Source organism: Oncorhynchus mykiss, chromosome 9 (assembly GCF_057628025.1).
Source record: "Oncorhynchus mykiss isolate SJ-2025 chromosome 9, ASM5762802v1, whole genome shotgun sequence".
NCBI lineage: Eukaryota > Metazoa > Chordata > Actinopteri > Salmoniformes > Salmonidae > Oncorhynchus > Oncorhynchus mykiss.
In genome coordinates, this window is record NC_143030.1 from 63,728,487 (window position 1) to 63,745,026 (window position 16,540).

Consider the following 16,540-nt stretch of genomic DNA (forward strand, 5'->3'; position numbering starts at 1 on the left):
CTTTCTTCTTGCCACTCTTCCATAAAGGCCAGATTTGTGCAATATACGACTGATTGTTGTCCTATGGACAGAGTCTCCCACCTCAGCTGTAGATCTCTGCAGTTCATCCAGAGTGATCATGGGCCTCTTGGCTGCATCTCTGATCAGTCTTCTCCTTGTATGAGCTGAAAGTTTAGAGGGACGGCCAGGTCTTGGTAGATTTGCAGTGGTCTGATACTCCTTCCATTTCAATATTATCGCTTGCACAGTGCTCCTTGGGATGTTTAAAGCTTGGGAAATATTTTTGTATCCAAATCCGGCTTTAAACTTCTTCACAACAGTATCTCGGACCTGCCTGGTGTGTTCCTTGTTCTTCATGATGCTCTCTGCGCTTTTAACGGACCTCTGAGACTATCACAGTGCAGGTGCATTTATACGGAGACTTGATTACACACAGGTGGATTGTATTTATCATCATTAGTCATTTAGGTCAACATTGGATCATTCAGAGATCCTCACTGAACTTCTGGAGAGAGTTTGCTGCACTGAAAGTAAAGGGGCTGAATAATTTTGCACGCCCAATTTTTCAGTTTTTGATTTGTTAAAAAAGTTTGAAATATCCAATAAATGTCGTCCCACTTCATGATTGTGTCCCACTTGTTGTTGATTCTTCACAAAAAAATACAGTTTTATATCTTTATGTTTGAAGCCTGAAATGTGTCAAAAGGTCGCAAAGTTCAAGGGGGCCGAATACTTTCGCAAGGCACTGTAGTATAGCCTGGGACTGTCGCATATTATTGCTCAGTATCATGAGGTATCATTTAATGTACTGTATACTGTCTCCATTGTCCCCTGAGACAGTCTTCCAGTGTCCCCAAACACGAGGACAATTCTATGGCAACTCCTGAGGGAGAGCAGAGAAGAGCTCTACATAAAGTAAACAAGCAGAGAAAAGACAGAGTTTGTGTTCCACTGGAACATCTTAAAATATGTAAAAATAAACATGATCAACAGTTGATTAACATCAGCCAGAAACCAGCTGTTAAAAGGCACAAAGAATATTACTGTATAATACAACATTACCAAAAAGTCACAGTAAAACAAACTGAGTGAGAGCGTTGTGTGTAGTTTGAAAAAGCAAGTGTACGGTATATTCCAAAGGGGTTTGATACTGTCACTGATCCTGGGCCCTCAGAATGATATGATTATGCTTTCCTCAAACAGTGTGTATATTTTTGCTTCGCTATGACAGGTAACTGCCAAAATAAAGGAAACACTTGAGTAAATGAGAGATACAAAGTATGTTGAAAGCAGGTGCTTTGAAACAGATGTGGTTCCACAGTTAATTAAGCAATTAACATCCCATCTGGCTTAGGACCATGCATAAAAGAGGGGTCTCAAAGGAGCATAGTGGTCTGTCTGTATCAGTCACCAGGTCTCAACCCAATTGAACACTAATGAGAGATTCTAGAGCGGTGCCTGAGACAGTTTTCCACCACCATCAATAAAACACCAAATTATGGAATTTCTCGTGGAAGAATGGTGTCACATCCCTCAAATAACGTTCCAGATACTTGTCAAATCTATGCCAAGGCCCAACGCCCTATTAAGACACTTTATGTTGTTGATTCCTTTATTTTAGGCAGTCACCGCTAGATGACCAATTATTTTATGACTCCTCTTCCTCTCCCTCTTTCTCGCTGTTTTCCTATAACCCCGTTCTCCTGTATGAACCCAGTCCTCTGTTGGCTGGGTGTGAGCCAGGAGCCTGGGAGTAGCAGGCACGGTGCCCCCAGAACGGCCCCTTCTGTGAGGGCCAGGGAGAGGCCAGAGACACAGGCAGCAGGAATACTGCCGTCCGAGTGGCTGGCTCCACACTGCGTTCTCCAGCTCTGAGGATGTAGTGAGAAAGAAAAAGGGTTCTCTCTGTAGTGGAGAGGTCTCGCGAGACTCCAAGGAGAGCAGGTTATTCAGGGACTGAGAGCTCTCTCTCTCCACCCATTCAATCTGTTCATGATCCTCACCACTGTCCTCATAATTTCTATTCTCCCACTTTATCTCCCTCAACCTCCCATCCTCCAGCTCCCTCTCTCTTTCCATTTCCCATTCTCTCCTGTTCCTGGCCTTCTCTTCCACATCCTCTTCCTCACAGACTTGCTTGAGCCTGGACAGACTTTGGTTAGGAATGGGGAGGTAAGCATCCTCCTCCTCTTCATCTTCCTCCTCCTCTTTCACCTCTTATTCCTCCACATCCTCCTACCCCCTTTCGTTCACCTCCTCTGCTTCTTCATTTTCCTCAGTTTTCTCATTGTTCTCCCTCTTCCTGACCCTCTCCTCACTCCTGCTTTTCCTCCCTCCCTCCCTCCCTCCCTCCCTCCCTCCCTCCCTCCCTCCCTCCCTCCCTCCCTCCCTCCCTCCCTCCCTCCCTCCCTCCCTCCCTCCCTCCCTCCCTCCCTCCCTCCCTCCCTCCCTCCCCCCTCCCTCCGCCTCTGTGTGTATATCATCATTGTCATAGTTCCTCAGTGCATCTCTGGGTAAACTGTGAGAGCCTCCCTTGTTCCTGCTCTTCCTCCTGCTATCCTTCCCTCTCACCTGAGTCCTCTCTCACAGTCCACCACCGCCTGTCTCACTGCCCTCCTTCTGTCTCTCAGGATCAGGGTCTGAATCAAGGCTGTGTCTTACTGCCCCTGCTCCTTCCTCTCCCTGATCTCCTTCCTTTCTTCTTCCTTTATCTCCCCTTTCGAAGACCTCCCCCGCTTCTTCACCTTGGATCTGTGGATGCGGCCCTCCAGGCGGACCAGGTCTACTGGAGCCACACTCTGCTCCTCGGGGTGCTGCTGTGGGAGGGAGGGGGAGGTGACTCTGCGCTCACGGACTGATGAACACACAGAGACAGGACATAGGAAGCAGGGAACAGAGAGAGCACAATGAATAGGTGGAGAAGAGAATAAGGAGAGTTAGAGAAGCAGGTGATGTTACATAATCACTGTAGAAGAACTCCAGAGTTCACAGAGCATTTCTCTGTCAGAAGCTGTAGCTGTTTGTGTGTAGGTTGTGTTGTGTAACAACAGCTGCTACTTCCCTGACCCTCAGGTAACCCTTCATTATATTACAATACTTATCAACATTGTGTGCTCTCATGCAGAATGTCAACTGTGCTGTTGAAGCATATAGATCACTAGCTCTCTTTTACATTCAGCAACACTACTGGCAGGTTGCACACTAGAAATAATTCAACCAAGGGATATTGGTTGTCATTGATTTACCTGGCTATGTCATTTTTAAAACTGAGGTTTAAGCTATAGGGCTCTATTTTAACAAACCTAAGGCAATGGTCCATCTAAGCGCAGGTGGTAGCGCTATAGGTTAAGGGGTGTGTCAGAAATATTTTTGCTATTTTCAATATCACAATTATAGTCGCATTTACTGCATTGTCGCGAAACGTCTGGGTTTTAATGAATAAACAAGTTGTGGGTTTGTAGAGGCTTGGCCCCTCACTGGCCAATCAGAACGCCTACAATGCATAGATAAAAATGGAATGTCAGCTCACTGTTTTACTCCTTTCAAACTTTATATTTTAATGAAGCTTTGGTGATTACGATTTATTTTCAAGCAGTCTCAGGAGCCAAACCCTTTATTGTCAGTCTTGACTGCTTTGAGATTGCATTGGGCAGACAAAAAAAGCCTTCATTGAGAGGAGGTGAGGTGATATGCGAAGATTTGAATCAAATAAAATGAAATGGGAAAAACATCAGTTTTTTATGTTTCTAAATACGAAGTATACATGCACCAAAAGCACATTAGACTACTCTTGTTCCATGTGCATATGGGCAGTGAGCGTCACGGCTGGATAGGATGCGTTTCCGCATTCCGCAGCTAGGGCTGGAAAATGCCCGTGCACCAGTTTTGACATGACGAAATTGCAAACTAACGTGCGTTTGACAATAGCGTCACCTTAACCGCAGCAGAACACAGAACGCCTTTAGTTATACCCCGGTCTCAAGACAATTCAACATATGATTTCAATGCGTGGGTGATCATGGTCTCACGATGAGGATGTCGACGTACAGTGACACGTAATATATTTTCAACAACGACGACTGTAAAGACAACATAGGAAGTGAGGAGAAAAGGAATGTAGAGAGACAAATAAATGGAGGACTAACAGGAACGATCACCAACCGCGTATTCTCTGTCCGGCCGATGACATAGAAGCAAGGCTCTCCTAGCTTGGAGTTGGTCATACATAGAGACAGACTGGACAGCTCCACTGAGAGGGAGAGAAGAGGAACGGAGGAAGAGAAAATAATTAGAGAAAGATGTGTAGGGGAAAAAAGGGAAAGAAGACAAGAAATAAAGAGAGAGCAAAGGGAAACATGTTGGTGAAGGTAAGATAGAATGTGGAGATGGAGAGTCCAAAGAATGAATCACAAGGAAAGGTGAAATAATAGAAGGAAGCATGGGCCCCAAAAGAGAAACAAGAAACGTGGTGTTAGTAATTTAGAGGTTATACAGTCAAGAGAGATACTATACAGCCAAGAAAGATAGTATACACCCAAGAGAGATACTATACACCCAAGAGAGATACTATACACCCAAGAGAGATACTATACAGTCAAGAGAGATACTATACACCCAAGAGAGATACTATACACCCAAGAGAGAAACTATACAGTCAAGAGAGATACTATACACCCAAGAGAGATACTATACAGTCAAGAGAGATACTATACAGCCAAGAGAGATATTATACACCCAAGAGAGATACTATACAGCCAAGAGAGATACTATACAGCCAAGAGAGATATTATACAGCCAAGAGAGATACTATACAGCCAAGAGAGATACTATACAGCCAAGAGAGATACTATACAGCCAAGAGAGATATTATACAGCCAAGAGAGATACTATACACCCAAGATAGATACTATACACCCAAGAGAGATACTATACAGCCAAGAGAGATACTATACACCCAAGAGAGATACTATACACCCAAGAGAGATACTATACACCCAAGAGAGATACTATACACACAAGAGAGATACTATACACCCAAGAGAGAAACTATACACACAAGAGAGAAACTATACACACAAGAGAGATACTATACACCCAAGAGAGAAACTATACACACAAGAGAGATACTATACACACAAGAGAGATACTGTCATGTATTGTCATGTTGTGTCCTGTTCCTGTTCTTTCTCTTCACCCTGTCTCCCTCTGCTGGTCGTATTAGGTTACCTTTTCTTCCCCTCTTTCCCCCAGCTGTTCCTTGTCTTCTCTAACTACCTCGTTCACCCCTTTTCCCACCTGTTCCCTTTTTCCCTCTGATTAGGTCCCTATATCTCTCTCTGTTTCTGCTTCTGTCTTTGTCGGATTCTCGTTTGTGTTACTCATGCCTGAACCAGACTATCGTCGTGTTTGCTGCAACCTTGTCCTGTCCTGTCGGAATCTGCCTGTTCAGCTAACCTTGTCCTGTCCTGTCGGAATCTGCCTGTCCATCTGAGCCTACGTGTGTTTCGTCATTAAAGAAACTCTGTTTTGTTAATTCGCTTTTGGGTCCTCATTCACGCACCTGACAGAAGAATCCGACCAAGAATGGACCCAGCGACTTCGGATCCTCTCCACTCAGCCGTCGAGATCCAGGGAGCGATGCTAGGCAGACACGAGCAGGAATTGTCTGCTGCTCGACATGCCGTTGAGACCCTGGCCACCCAAGTCTCCAACCTCACAGAACAGGTTCACCATCTCCGCCTCGATCCACCGGCCACTTCCAGGGCTTTCGAATCTCCGGAGCCCAGAATCAATAACCCGCCGTGTTACTCTGGGGAGCCCACTGAATGCCGCTCGTTCCTCACCCAGTGTGATATTGTGTTTTCTCTCCAGCCCAACACTTACTCCAGGAGCACTGCTCGTATCGCCTACGTCATATCTCTCCTTACTGGACGGGCTCGTGAGTGGGGCACGGCAATCTGGGAGGCAAGGGCTGAGTGTACTAACCAGTATCAGGACTTTAAGGAGGAGATGATACGGGTTTTTGATCGATCTGTTTTTGGGGAGGAGGCTTCCAGGGTCCTGTCTTCCCTATGTCAAGGTAATCGATCCATAACAGACTACTCTATTGAGTTTCGCACTCTTGCTGCCTCCAGTGGCTGGAACGAGCCGGCTTTACTCGCTCGTTTTCTGGAGGGTCTCCGCGCAGAGGTAAAGGATGAGATTCTCTCCCGGGAGGTTCCTTCCAGCGTGGATTCCTTGATTGAACTCGCTATTCGCATTGAGCGACGGGTTGATCTTCGTCACCGAGCTCGTGGAAAGGAGCTTGCGTTCTCCGTTGCCCCCCTCTCCGCATCACTACCATCTTCCTCTGCCGGCTCGGGTGCTGAGCCTATGCAGCTGGGAGGTATCCGCATCTCGACTAAAGAGAGGGAAAGGAGAATCACCAACCGCCTCTGTCTCTATTGCGGTTCCGCTGGTCATTTTGCCACTTCATGTCCAGTAAAAGCCAGAGCTCATCAGTAAGCGGAGGGCTACTGGTGAGCGCTACTACTCCTGTCTCTCCTTCAAGATCCTGCACTACCTTGTCGGTCCATCTACGCTGGACCGGTTCGTCAGCTTCCTGCAGTGCCTTGATAGACTCTGGGGCGGAGGGCTGTTTTATGGACGAGACCTGGGCTCGGGAACATTACATTCCTCTCAGACAGTTAAGGGAGCCCACGGCCTTGTTCGCCTTGGATGGTAGTCCTCTCCCCAGGATTCTGCGTGAGACGCTACCTTTAACCCTCACTGTCTCTGGTAATCATAGCGAAACCATTTCTTTTTTAATTTTTCGTTCACCTTTTACACCTGTTGTTTTGGGCCATCCCTGGCTAGTTTGTCATAATCCTTCTATTAATTGGTCTAGTAATTCTATCCTCTCCTGGAACGTCTCTTGTCATGTGAAATGTTTAATGTCTGCTGTCCCTCCTGTTTCCTCTGTCTCTTCTTCACAGGAGGAGCAGACAAAAAAAGCCTTCATTGAGAGGAGGTGAGGTGATATGCGAAGATTTGAATCAAATAAAATGAAATGGGAAAAACATCAGTTTTTTATGTTTCTAAATACGAAGTATACATGCACCAAAAGCACATTAGACTACTCTTGTTCCATGTGCATATGGGCAGTGAGCGTCACGGCTGGATAGGATGCGTTTCCGCATTCCGCAGCTAGGGCTGGAAAATGCCCGTGCACCAGTTTTGACATGACGAAATTGCAAACTAACGTGCGTTTGACAATAGCGTCACCTTAACCGCAGCAGAACACAGAACGCCTTTAGTTATACCCCGGTCTCAAGACAATTCAACATATGATTTCAATGCGTGGGTGATCATGGTCTCACGATGAGGATGTCGACGTACAGTGACACGTAATATATTTTCAACAACGACGACTGTAAAGACAACATAGGAAGTGAGGAGAAAAGGAATGTAGAGAGACAAATAAATGGAGGACTAACAGGAACGATCACCAACCGCGTATTCTCTGTCCGGCCGATGACATAGAAGCAAGGCTCTCCTAGCTTGGAGTTGGTCATACATAGAGACAGACTGGACAGCTCCACTGAGAGGGAGAGAAGAGGAACGGAGGAAGAGAAAATAATTAGAGAAAGATGTGTAGGGGAAAAAAGGGAAAGAAGACAAGAAATAAAGAGAGAGCAAAGGGAAACATGTTGGTGAAGGTAAGATAGAATGTGGAGATGGAGAGTCCAAAGAATGAATCACAAGGAAAGGTGAAATAATAGAAGGAAGCATGGGCCCCAAAAGAGAAACAAGAAACGTGGTGTTAGTAATTTAGAGGTTATACAGTCAAGAGAGATACTATACAGCCAAGAAAGATAGTATACACCCAAGAGAGATACTATACACCCAAGAGAGATACTATACACCCAAGAGAGATACTATACAGTCAAGAGAGATACTATACACCCAAGAGAGATACTATACACCCAAGAGAGAAACTATACAGTCAAGAGAGATACTATACACCCAAGAGAGATACTATACAGTCAAGAGAGATACTATACAGCCAAGAGAGATATTATACACCCAAGAGAGATACTATACAGCCAAGAGAGATACTATACAGCCAAGAGAGATATTATACAGCCAAGAGAGATACTATACAGCCAAGAGAGATACTATACAGCCAAGAGAGATACTATACAGCCAAGAGAGATATTATACAGCCAAGAGAGATACTATACACCCAAGATAGATACTATACACCCAAGAGAGATACTATACAGCCAAGAGAGATACTATACACCCAAGAGAGATACTATACACCCAAGAGAGATACTATACACCCAAGAGAGATACTATACACACAAGAGAGATACTATACACCCAAGAGAGAAACTATACACACAAGAGAGAAACTATACACACAAGAGAGATACTATACACCCAAGAGAGAAACTATACACACAAGAGAGATACTATACACACAAGAGAGATACTGTCATGTATTGTCATGTTGTGTCCTGTTCCTGTTCTTTCTCTTCACCCTGTCTCCCTCTGCTGGTCGTATTAGGTTACCTTTTCTTCCCCTCTTTCCCCCAGCTGTTCCTTGTCTTCTCTAACTACCTCGTTCACCCCTTTTCCCACCTGTTCCCTTTTTCCCTCTGATTAGGTCCCTATATCTCTCTCTGTTTCTGCTTCTGTCTTTGTCGGATTCTCGTTTGTGTTACTCATGCCTGAACCAGACTATCGTCGTGTTTGCTGCAACCTTGTCCTGTCCTGTCGGAATCTGCCTGTTCAGCTAACCTTGTCCTGTCCTGTCGGAATCTGCCTGTCCATCTGAGCCTACGTGTGTTTCGTCATTAAAGAAACTCTGTTTTGTTAATTCGCTTTTGGGTCCTCATTCACGCACCTGACAGAAGAATCCGACCAAGAATGGACCCAGCGACTTCGGATCCTCTCCACTCAGCCGTCGAGATCCAGGGAGCGATGCTAGGCAGACACGAGCAGGAATTGTCTGCTGCTCGACATGCCGTTGAGACCCTGGCCACCCAAGTCTCCAACCTCACAGAACAGGTTCACCATCTCCGCCTCGATCCACCGGCCACTTCCAGGGCTTTCGAATCTCCGGAGCCCAGAATCAATAACCCGCCGTGTTACTCTGGGGAGCCCACTGAATGCCGCTCGTTCCTCACCCAGTGTGATATTGTGTTTTCTCTCCAGCCCAACACTTACTCCAGGAGCACTGCTCGTATCGCCTACGTCATATCTCTCCTTACTGGACGGGCTCGTGAGTGGGGCACGGCAATCTGGGAGGCAAGGGCTGAGTGTACTAACCAGTATCAGGACTTTAAGGAGGAGATGATACGGGTTTTTGATCGATCTGTTTTTGGGGAGGAGGCTTCCAGGGTCCTGTCTTCCCTATGTCAAGGTAATCGATCCATAACAGACTACTCTATTGAGTTTCGCACTCTTGCTGCCTCCAGTGGCTGGAACGAGCCGGCTTTGCTCGCTCGTTTTCTGGAGGGTCTCCGCGCAGAGGTAAAGGATGAGATTCTCTCCCGGGAGGTTCCTTCCAGCGTGGATTCCTTGATTGAACTCGCTATTCGCATTGAGCGACGGGTTGATCTTCGTCACCGAGCTCGTGGAAAGGAGCTTGCGTTCTCCGTTGCCCCCCTCTCCGCATCACTACCATCTTCCTCTGCCGGCTCGGGTGCTGAGCCTATGCAGCTGGGAGGTATCCGCATCTCGACTAAAGAGAGGGAAAGGAGAATCACCAACCGCCTCTGTCTCTATTGCGGTTCCGCTGGTCATTTTGCCACTTCATGTCCAGTAAAAGCCAGAGCTCATCAGTAAGCGGAGGGCTACTGGTGAGCGCTACTACTCCTGTCTCTCCTTCAAGATCCTGCACTACCTTGTCGGTCCATCTACGCTGGACCGGTTCGTCAGCTTCCTGCAGTGCCTTGATAGACTCTGGGGCGGAGGGCTGTTTTATGGACGAGACCTGGGCTCGGGAACATTACATTCCTCTCAGACAGTTAAGGGAGCCCACGGCCTTGTTCGCCTTGGATGGTAGTCCTCTCCCCAGGATTCTGCGTGAGACGCTACCTTTAACCCTCACTGTCTCTGGTAATCATAGCGAAACCATTTCTTTTTTAATTTTTCGTTCACCTTTTACACCTGTTGTTTTGGGCCATCCCTGGCTAGTTTGTCATAATCCTTCTATTAATTGGTCTAGTAATTCTATCCTCTCCTGGAACGTCTCTTGTCATGTGAAATGTTTAATGTCTGCTGTCCCTCCTGTTTCCTCTGTCTCTTCTTCACAGGAGGAGCCTGGTGATTTGACAGGGGTGCCGGAGGAATATCACGATCTGCGCACGGTGTTCAGTCGGTCCAGGGCCACCTCTCTTCCTCCACACCGGTCGTATGATTGTAGTATTGATCTCCTTCCGGGAACCACTCCCCCCCGGGGTAGACTATACTCTCTGTCGGCTCCCGAACGTAAGGCTCTCGAAGATTATTTGTCTGTAGCTCTTGCCGCCGGTACCATAGTCCCCTCCTCCTCTCCCGCCGGAGCGGGGTTTTTTTTTGTTAAGAAGAAGGACGGGTCCCTGCGCCCCTGCATAGATTATCGAGGGCTGAATGACATAACAGTGAAGAATCGTTATCCGCTTCCTCTTATGTCTTCAGCCTTCGAGATCCTGCAGGGAGCCAGGTTTTTCACTAAGTTGGACCTTCGTAACGCTTACCATCTCGTGCGCATCAGGGAGGGGGACGAGTGGAAGACGGCGTTTAACACTCCGTTAGGGCACTTTGAATACCGGGTTCTTCCTTTCGGCCTCGCTAACGCTCCAGCTGTCTTTCAGGCATTAGTCAATGATGTCCTGAGAGACATGCTGAACATCTTTGTTTTCGTTTACCTTGACGATATCCTGATTTTTTCACCGTCACTCCAGATTCATCTTCAGCACGTTCGACGTGTCCTCCAGCGCCTTTTAGAGAATTGTCTTTTTGTGAAGGCTGAGAAGTGCACTTTTCATGCCTCCTCCGTCACATTTCTCGGTTCTGTTATTTCCGCTGAAGGCATTAAGATGGATCCCGCTAAGGTCCAAGCTGTCATTGATTGGCCCGTCCCTAAGTCACGCGTCGAGCTGCAGCGCTTTCTCGGCTTCGCGAACTTCTATCGTCGTTTCATCCGTAATTTCGGTCAGGTGGCAGCTCCTCTCACAGCCCTTACTTCTGTCAAGACGTGCTTTAAGTGGTCCGTTTCCGCCCAGGGAGCTTTTGATCTCCTCAAGAATCGTTTTACATCCGCACCTATCCTTGTTACACCTGACGTCTCTAGACAGTTCGTTGTCGAGGTTGACGCGTCAGAGGTGGGCGTGGGAGCCATTCTTTCTCAGCGCTCCCTCTCTGACGACAAGGTCCATCCTTGCGCGTATTTTTCTCATCGCCTGTCGCCGTCGGAACGTAACTATGATGTGGGAAACCGCGAACTGCTCGCCATCCGCTTAGCCCTAGGCGAATGGCGACAGTGGTTGGAGGGGGCGACCGTTCCTTTTGTCGTTTGGACTGACCATAGGAACCTTGAGTACATCCGTTCTGCCAAACGACTTAATGCGCGTCAGGCGCGCTGGGCGCTGTTTTTCGCTCGTTTCGAGTTCGTGATTTCTTATCGTCCGGGCTCTAAGAACACCAAGCCTGATGCTTTATCTTGTCTCTTCAGTTCTTCAGTAGCCTCCACTGACCCTGAGGGGATTCTCCCTGAGGGGCGTGTTGTCGGGTTGACTGTCTGGGGAATTGAGAGGCAGGTAAAGCAAGCACTCACTCACACTCCGTCGCCGCGCGCTTGTCCTAGGAACCTTCTTTTCGTTCCCGTTCCTACTCGTCTGGCCGTTCTTCAGTGGGCTCACTCTGCCAAGTTAGCCGGCCACCCTGGCGTTCGGGGTACGCTTGCTTCCATTCGCCAGCGTTTTTGGTGGCCCACCCGGGAGCATGACACGCGTCGTTTCGTGGCTGCTTGTTCGGTCTGCGCGCAGACTAAGTCCGGTAACTCCCCTCCTGCCGGCCGTCTCAGGCCGCTTCCCATTCCCTCTCGACCGTGGTCTCACATCGCCTTAGATTTTGTCACCGGACTGCCTTCGTCAGCGGGGAAGACTGTTATTCTTACGGTTGTCGATAGGTTCTCTAAGGCGGCTCATTTTATTCCCCTTGCTAAGCTTCCTTCTGCTAAAGAGACGGCACAAATCATCATCGAGAATGTTTTCAGAATTCATGGCCTTCCGTCAGACGTCGTTTCGGACAGAGGTCCGCAATTCACGTCTCAATTTTGGAGGGAGTTTTGCCGTTTGATTGGGGCTTCCGTCAGTCTCTCTTCCGGCTTTCACCCCCAGTCTAACGGTCAAGCAGAACGGGCCAATCAGACTATTGGTCGCATCTTACGCAGTCTTTCTTTTCGCAACCCTGCGTCTTGGTCAGAACAGCTCCCCTGGGCAGAATACGCCCACAACTCGCTTCCTTCGTCTGCGACCGGGCTATCTCCTTTTCAGAGTAGCCTCGGGTACCAGCCTCCGCTGTTCTCATCTCAGTTCGCCGAGTCCAGCGTCCCCTCCGCCCAGGCTTTTGTCCAACGTTGCGAGCGCACCTGGAAGAGGGTCAGGTCTGCACTTTGCCGTTATAGGGCGCAGACTGTGAGAGCTGCTAATAAACGTAGAACTAAGAGTCCTAGATATTGTCGCGGTCAGAGAGTTTGGCTCTCCACTCAGAACCTTCCCCTTAAGACAGCTTCTCGCAAGTTGACCCCGCGGTTCATTGGTCCGTTCCGTATTTCTCAGATCATTAATCCTGTCGCAGTGCGACTTCTTCTTCCGCGATATCTTCGTCGCGTCCACCCGGTCTTCCATGTCTCCTGTGTCAAGCCCGTTCTTCGCGCCCCCGCTCGTCTTCCCCCCCATCCTTGTCGAGGGCGCACCTATCTACAGGGTCCGTAAGATTTTGGACATGCGTCCTCGGGGCCGTGGTCACCAGTACCTAGTGGATTGGGAGGGGTACGGTCCTGAGGAGAGGAGTTGGGTTCCCTCTCGGGACGTGCTGGACCGTTCGCTGATCGATGATTTCCTCCGTTGCCGCCAGGTTTCCTCCTCGAGTGCGCCAGGAGGCGCTCGGTGAGTGGGGGGGTACTGTCATGTATTGTCATGTTGTGTCCTGTTCCTGTTCTTTCTCTTCACCCTGTCTCCCTCTGCTGGTCGTATTAGGTTACCTTTTCTTCCCCTCTTTCCCCCAGCTGTTCCTTGTCTTCTCTAACTACCTCGTTCACCCCTTTTCCCACCTGTTCCCTTTTTCCCTCTGATTAGGTCCCTATATCTCTCTCTGTTTCTGCTTCTGTCTTTGTCGGATTCTCGTTTGTGTTACTCATGCCTGAACCAGACTATCGTCGTGTTTGCTGCAACCTTGTCCTGTCCTGTCGGAATCTGCCTGTTCAGCTAACCTTGTCCTGTCCTGTCGGAATCTGCCTGTCCATCTGAGCCTACGTGTGTTTCGTCATTAAAGAAACTCTGTTTTGTTAATTCGCTTTTGGGTCCTCATTCACGCACCTGACAGATACTATACATCCAAGAGAGATACTATACACCCAAGCTAGATATTATACACCAAAGAGAAATATACACCCGAGCTAGATATTATACACCAAAGAGAAATATACACCCAAGATAGATATGATACACCCAAGAGAGATATTATACACCCAAGAGATACTATACACCCAAGACAGATACGGTACACCCAAGAGAGATAATATACACAAAAGAGAAATATACAACCAAGATAGATATTATACACCCGAGAGATACTATACACCCGAGAGATACTATACACCCAAGAGAGATACTATACACCCAAGAGAGAAATTATACACCAAAAAGAAATATACACTCAAGACAGATATTATACACCAAAGAGAGATATTATACACCAAAAAGAGATCAACAACATAAGTTGTGACAGTTTGAGGAGGATTCTCTAGTGGCTATGCTAAGTTGAATGTTATGATTCTCTCTAGTATATTGACACCTTATCCTCAGTCCTCATCCCACCTATTCTTTTCTCACACCTTGTCTCTTAAAATCAAATGAAACTGAGTGACAGTTTGCGCAGTAGGAGGAGTGTCTCTGGGGTTTTACAGTGTTTCCACCCCCCTGTCCTTTTCTCTATCTTACCGTAGTCAGGGACGTATCCATTGCCTTTCTTTAGAACCAGGTATATGCGGTGTCCTCCCCTGCGTATCTGCTCTACTGCCTGGCTGTGGGTCATCCCTGTTGTGCTGTCCCCGTTGATCTCCACCAACTGGTCACTCACCTACAGTACACAGTGACAGCATAATCAGTTGTTGTATGAAATAGTATCTCATAATGTACGTAATATCATGTTTTGTCAACAAAACTTGATTTCCTGAGTTGAGATAACTTACAGTTTACTGTGAAATATTAGACACCCCATTCTTTAAAGAGGTACACAATACACTCACCTGTATTTTGTGGCTGCGTGAGGCAGGTCCCCCCTCCATCAGTCCCAATACATACAGACCCATGTTGTACTCACTGCCCCCTCGCAGGCTGAACCCAAACCCTGTCTGCCCGCGGTCTAGATCCACACTGTAATACCTAGAGTCATGCTATAAGAAACATGGAGGGAGAGATGGACAGAATGAGATCGAGATCTCAACTTAAAGTGGAAAATACATGTCAGTGTTTTGCAGATGATTTTGGGCTTACTCTTAAAAAGGTGTGGATCATTGACACAAACATAATGGATGGCTGCTGTCCTCACCTTGGGTCGTGACCTGTGACCTTTCCTGCTTGTGTAATTGGGGTCATAATCTGTGGTCTCTGATAGGCTGGAGGAGTCTGGGAAAGAAATAAGGGAGAGTGGTTAGCATAGATAGGTACAAGAAGTTAACGCGTCAGTACAGAGGGGAGATGCATAGTATCTTAGTTATCCTCTGAGCATTAATGGGGAGTATGCAAGCAAGTGGATTGTGTGCATTTCGGTTTTTATTGTGTTTTTGGAAATGTGTGTGTGTATAACATTGTGTGTATTTCTCTATGCTCACAGGTGCTAGGACGGGGGATGATGGTGAGGCGTAGGGTGTTTCCAGCTCTGCGGAGGATGTGGGCAAGCTCCCGGTGTGGAAGGGTCACCACAGAATGCCCCTGAACAGCCTCCAACCGGTCACCGGGCCGTATCTGACCGCTCCTCGCTGCAGGACTGCCCCGACGCACCGTCACGAACCGGTGAGGGAGGAGGGAGGCAGCTGAAAAGAGTGTGTGAGAGAGAGACAGAGAGAGAGAGAGAGAGAGAGAGAGAGAGAGAGAGCGAATAACAATAACAATTTTTATTTGTGGTAAAGTTATTAACATTATTATTATTACTAACAGTCTAGTATGTTCCTGTCTTATTGGCCCATCGTTGTTGTATGTTTACTTTGACAATGTAAGTGTTTTACTTTCCATGTCAAAGTATATTGAATAGAGATGGAGAGAGAGAGAGAGAGAGAGAGGGAGAGAGAGAGAGAGAGGGAGAGAGAGAGAGAGAGAGAGAGAGAGAGAGAGAGAGAGAGAGAGAGAGAGAGAGAGAGAGAGAGAGAGAGAGAGAGAGAGAGAAAGGCAGGTATTGAAGTTCCACAGTAAAACCTCTTCAACCCCTAATTAGTCCTGGATCGGTACAGCGGAAGAACATGTATCTCAACCCTCAGACACCAAACCACTGGTTGAAGCACATTGCTGCAGTATATACTTGAACGTTTAACAATAAACTTTTTGATATGACATGTCTTCTAACAGTGTTTTTCAACCTTTTGTAGTACCAGCGACAAGCAAAGAATGGTTGACTCTGATATCTATAAACTCTAGAATGAAATAATTCCCTCTGTCCATCTCTCTATTCCAATACTACAGTCCTTAAAGTCATTTTCTAAACTGTAAGCAAAAATGTGCTTACATTCTGCATAATTAGCCTTCCATTAGCAAAGGACACTAACAGTTCCCTGGTCTATACTGACCTATTTAAACATACTCTCTCTTTCGAGCACACTTTATTCAGTCTTTGATGTTTGTGCTTGCTTGACATTTTCCCTGACTGTGAGAAGAACACTGTCCAAACTTACCCAGCCCTCCCCCTCAACTTAGCTTACAAAACATCACTCACACTGACTCACCCTCTCTGTCATGCACAACATCAGCGACACAGAGGGCAGCTAAGGTGAAAAATGGTGTGTGTGAGTATGTTTTGTGTGTGTGTGAGTATGTTTTGTGTGTGTGCTTCTCTGACAAACTGTTAGATCAAAAAAACATGTCAAACATAATTTTTCATCTTAAAAACATTACCCGGGTCATACCATCACTCTCCCAGCCAGATGCAGAGAAACTCATCCACGCCTTCCTCTTCTCTCGGATCGACTACGGTAATGTTCTGTTTGGGGACCTCCCAGCCAAATCAGTACAGAGGCTCCAACTAATCCAGAACAGTGCTGCCAAGGTTCTGACCAGGACCAAGAATTCGGACC

General features: G+C 47.2%; 1 pseudogene across 1 annotated transcript in view; it reads right to left on the bottom strand.

The window, feature by feature from the left end:
- Positions 1-1,510: 1,510 nt before the first annotated feature.
- The window catches only part of LOC110533024 (membrane-associated guanylate kinase, WW and PDZ domain-containing protein 3-like), a 41,432-nt pseudogene continuing 26,402 nt past the window's right edge, over positions 1,511-16,540 (bottom strand). The window contains exons 13-18 of the transcript XR_016483557.1: positions 15,089-15,289; positions 14,806-14,882; positions 14,504-14,650; positions 14,196-14,334; positions 2,728-2,854; positions 1,511-2,542 (exon numbers count right to left, since the gene is read on the bottom strand). The product of XR_016483557.1 is annotated as a membrane-associated guanylate kinase, WW and PDZ domain-containing protein 3-like (transcript). The remainder of the gene's footprint in view (positions 2,543-2,727; positions 2,855-14,195; positions 14,335-14,503; positions 14,651-14,805; positions 14,883-15,088; positions 15,290-16,540) is intronic.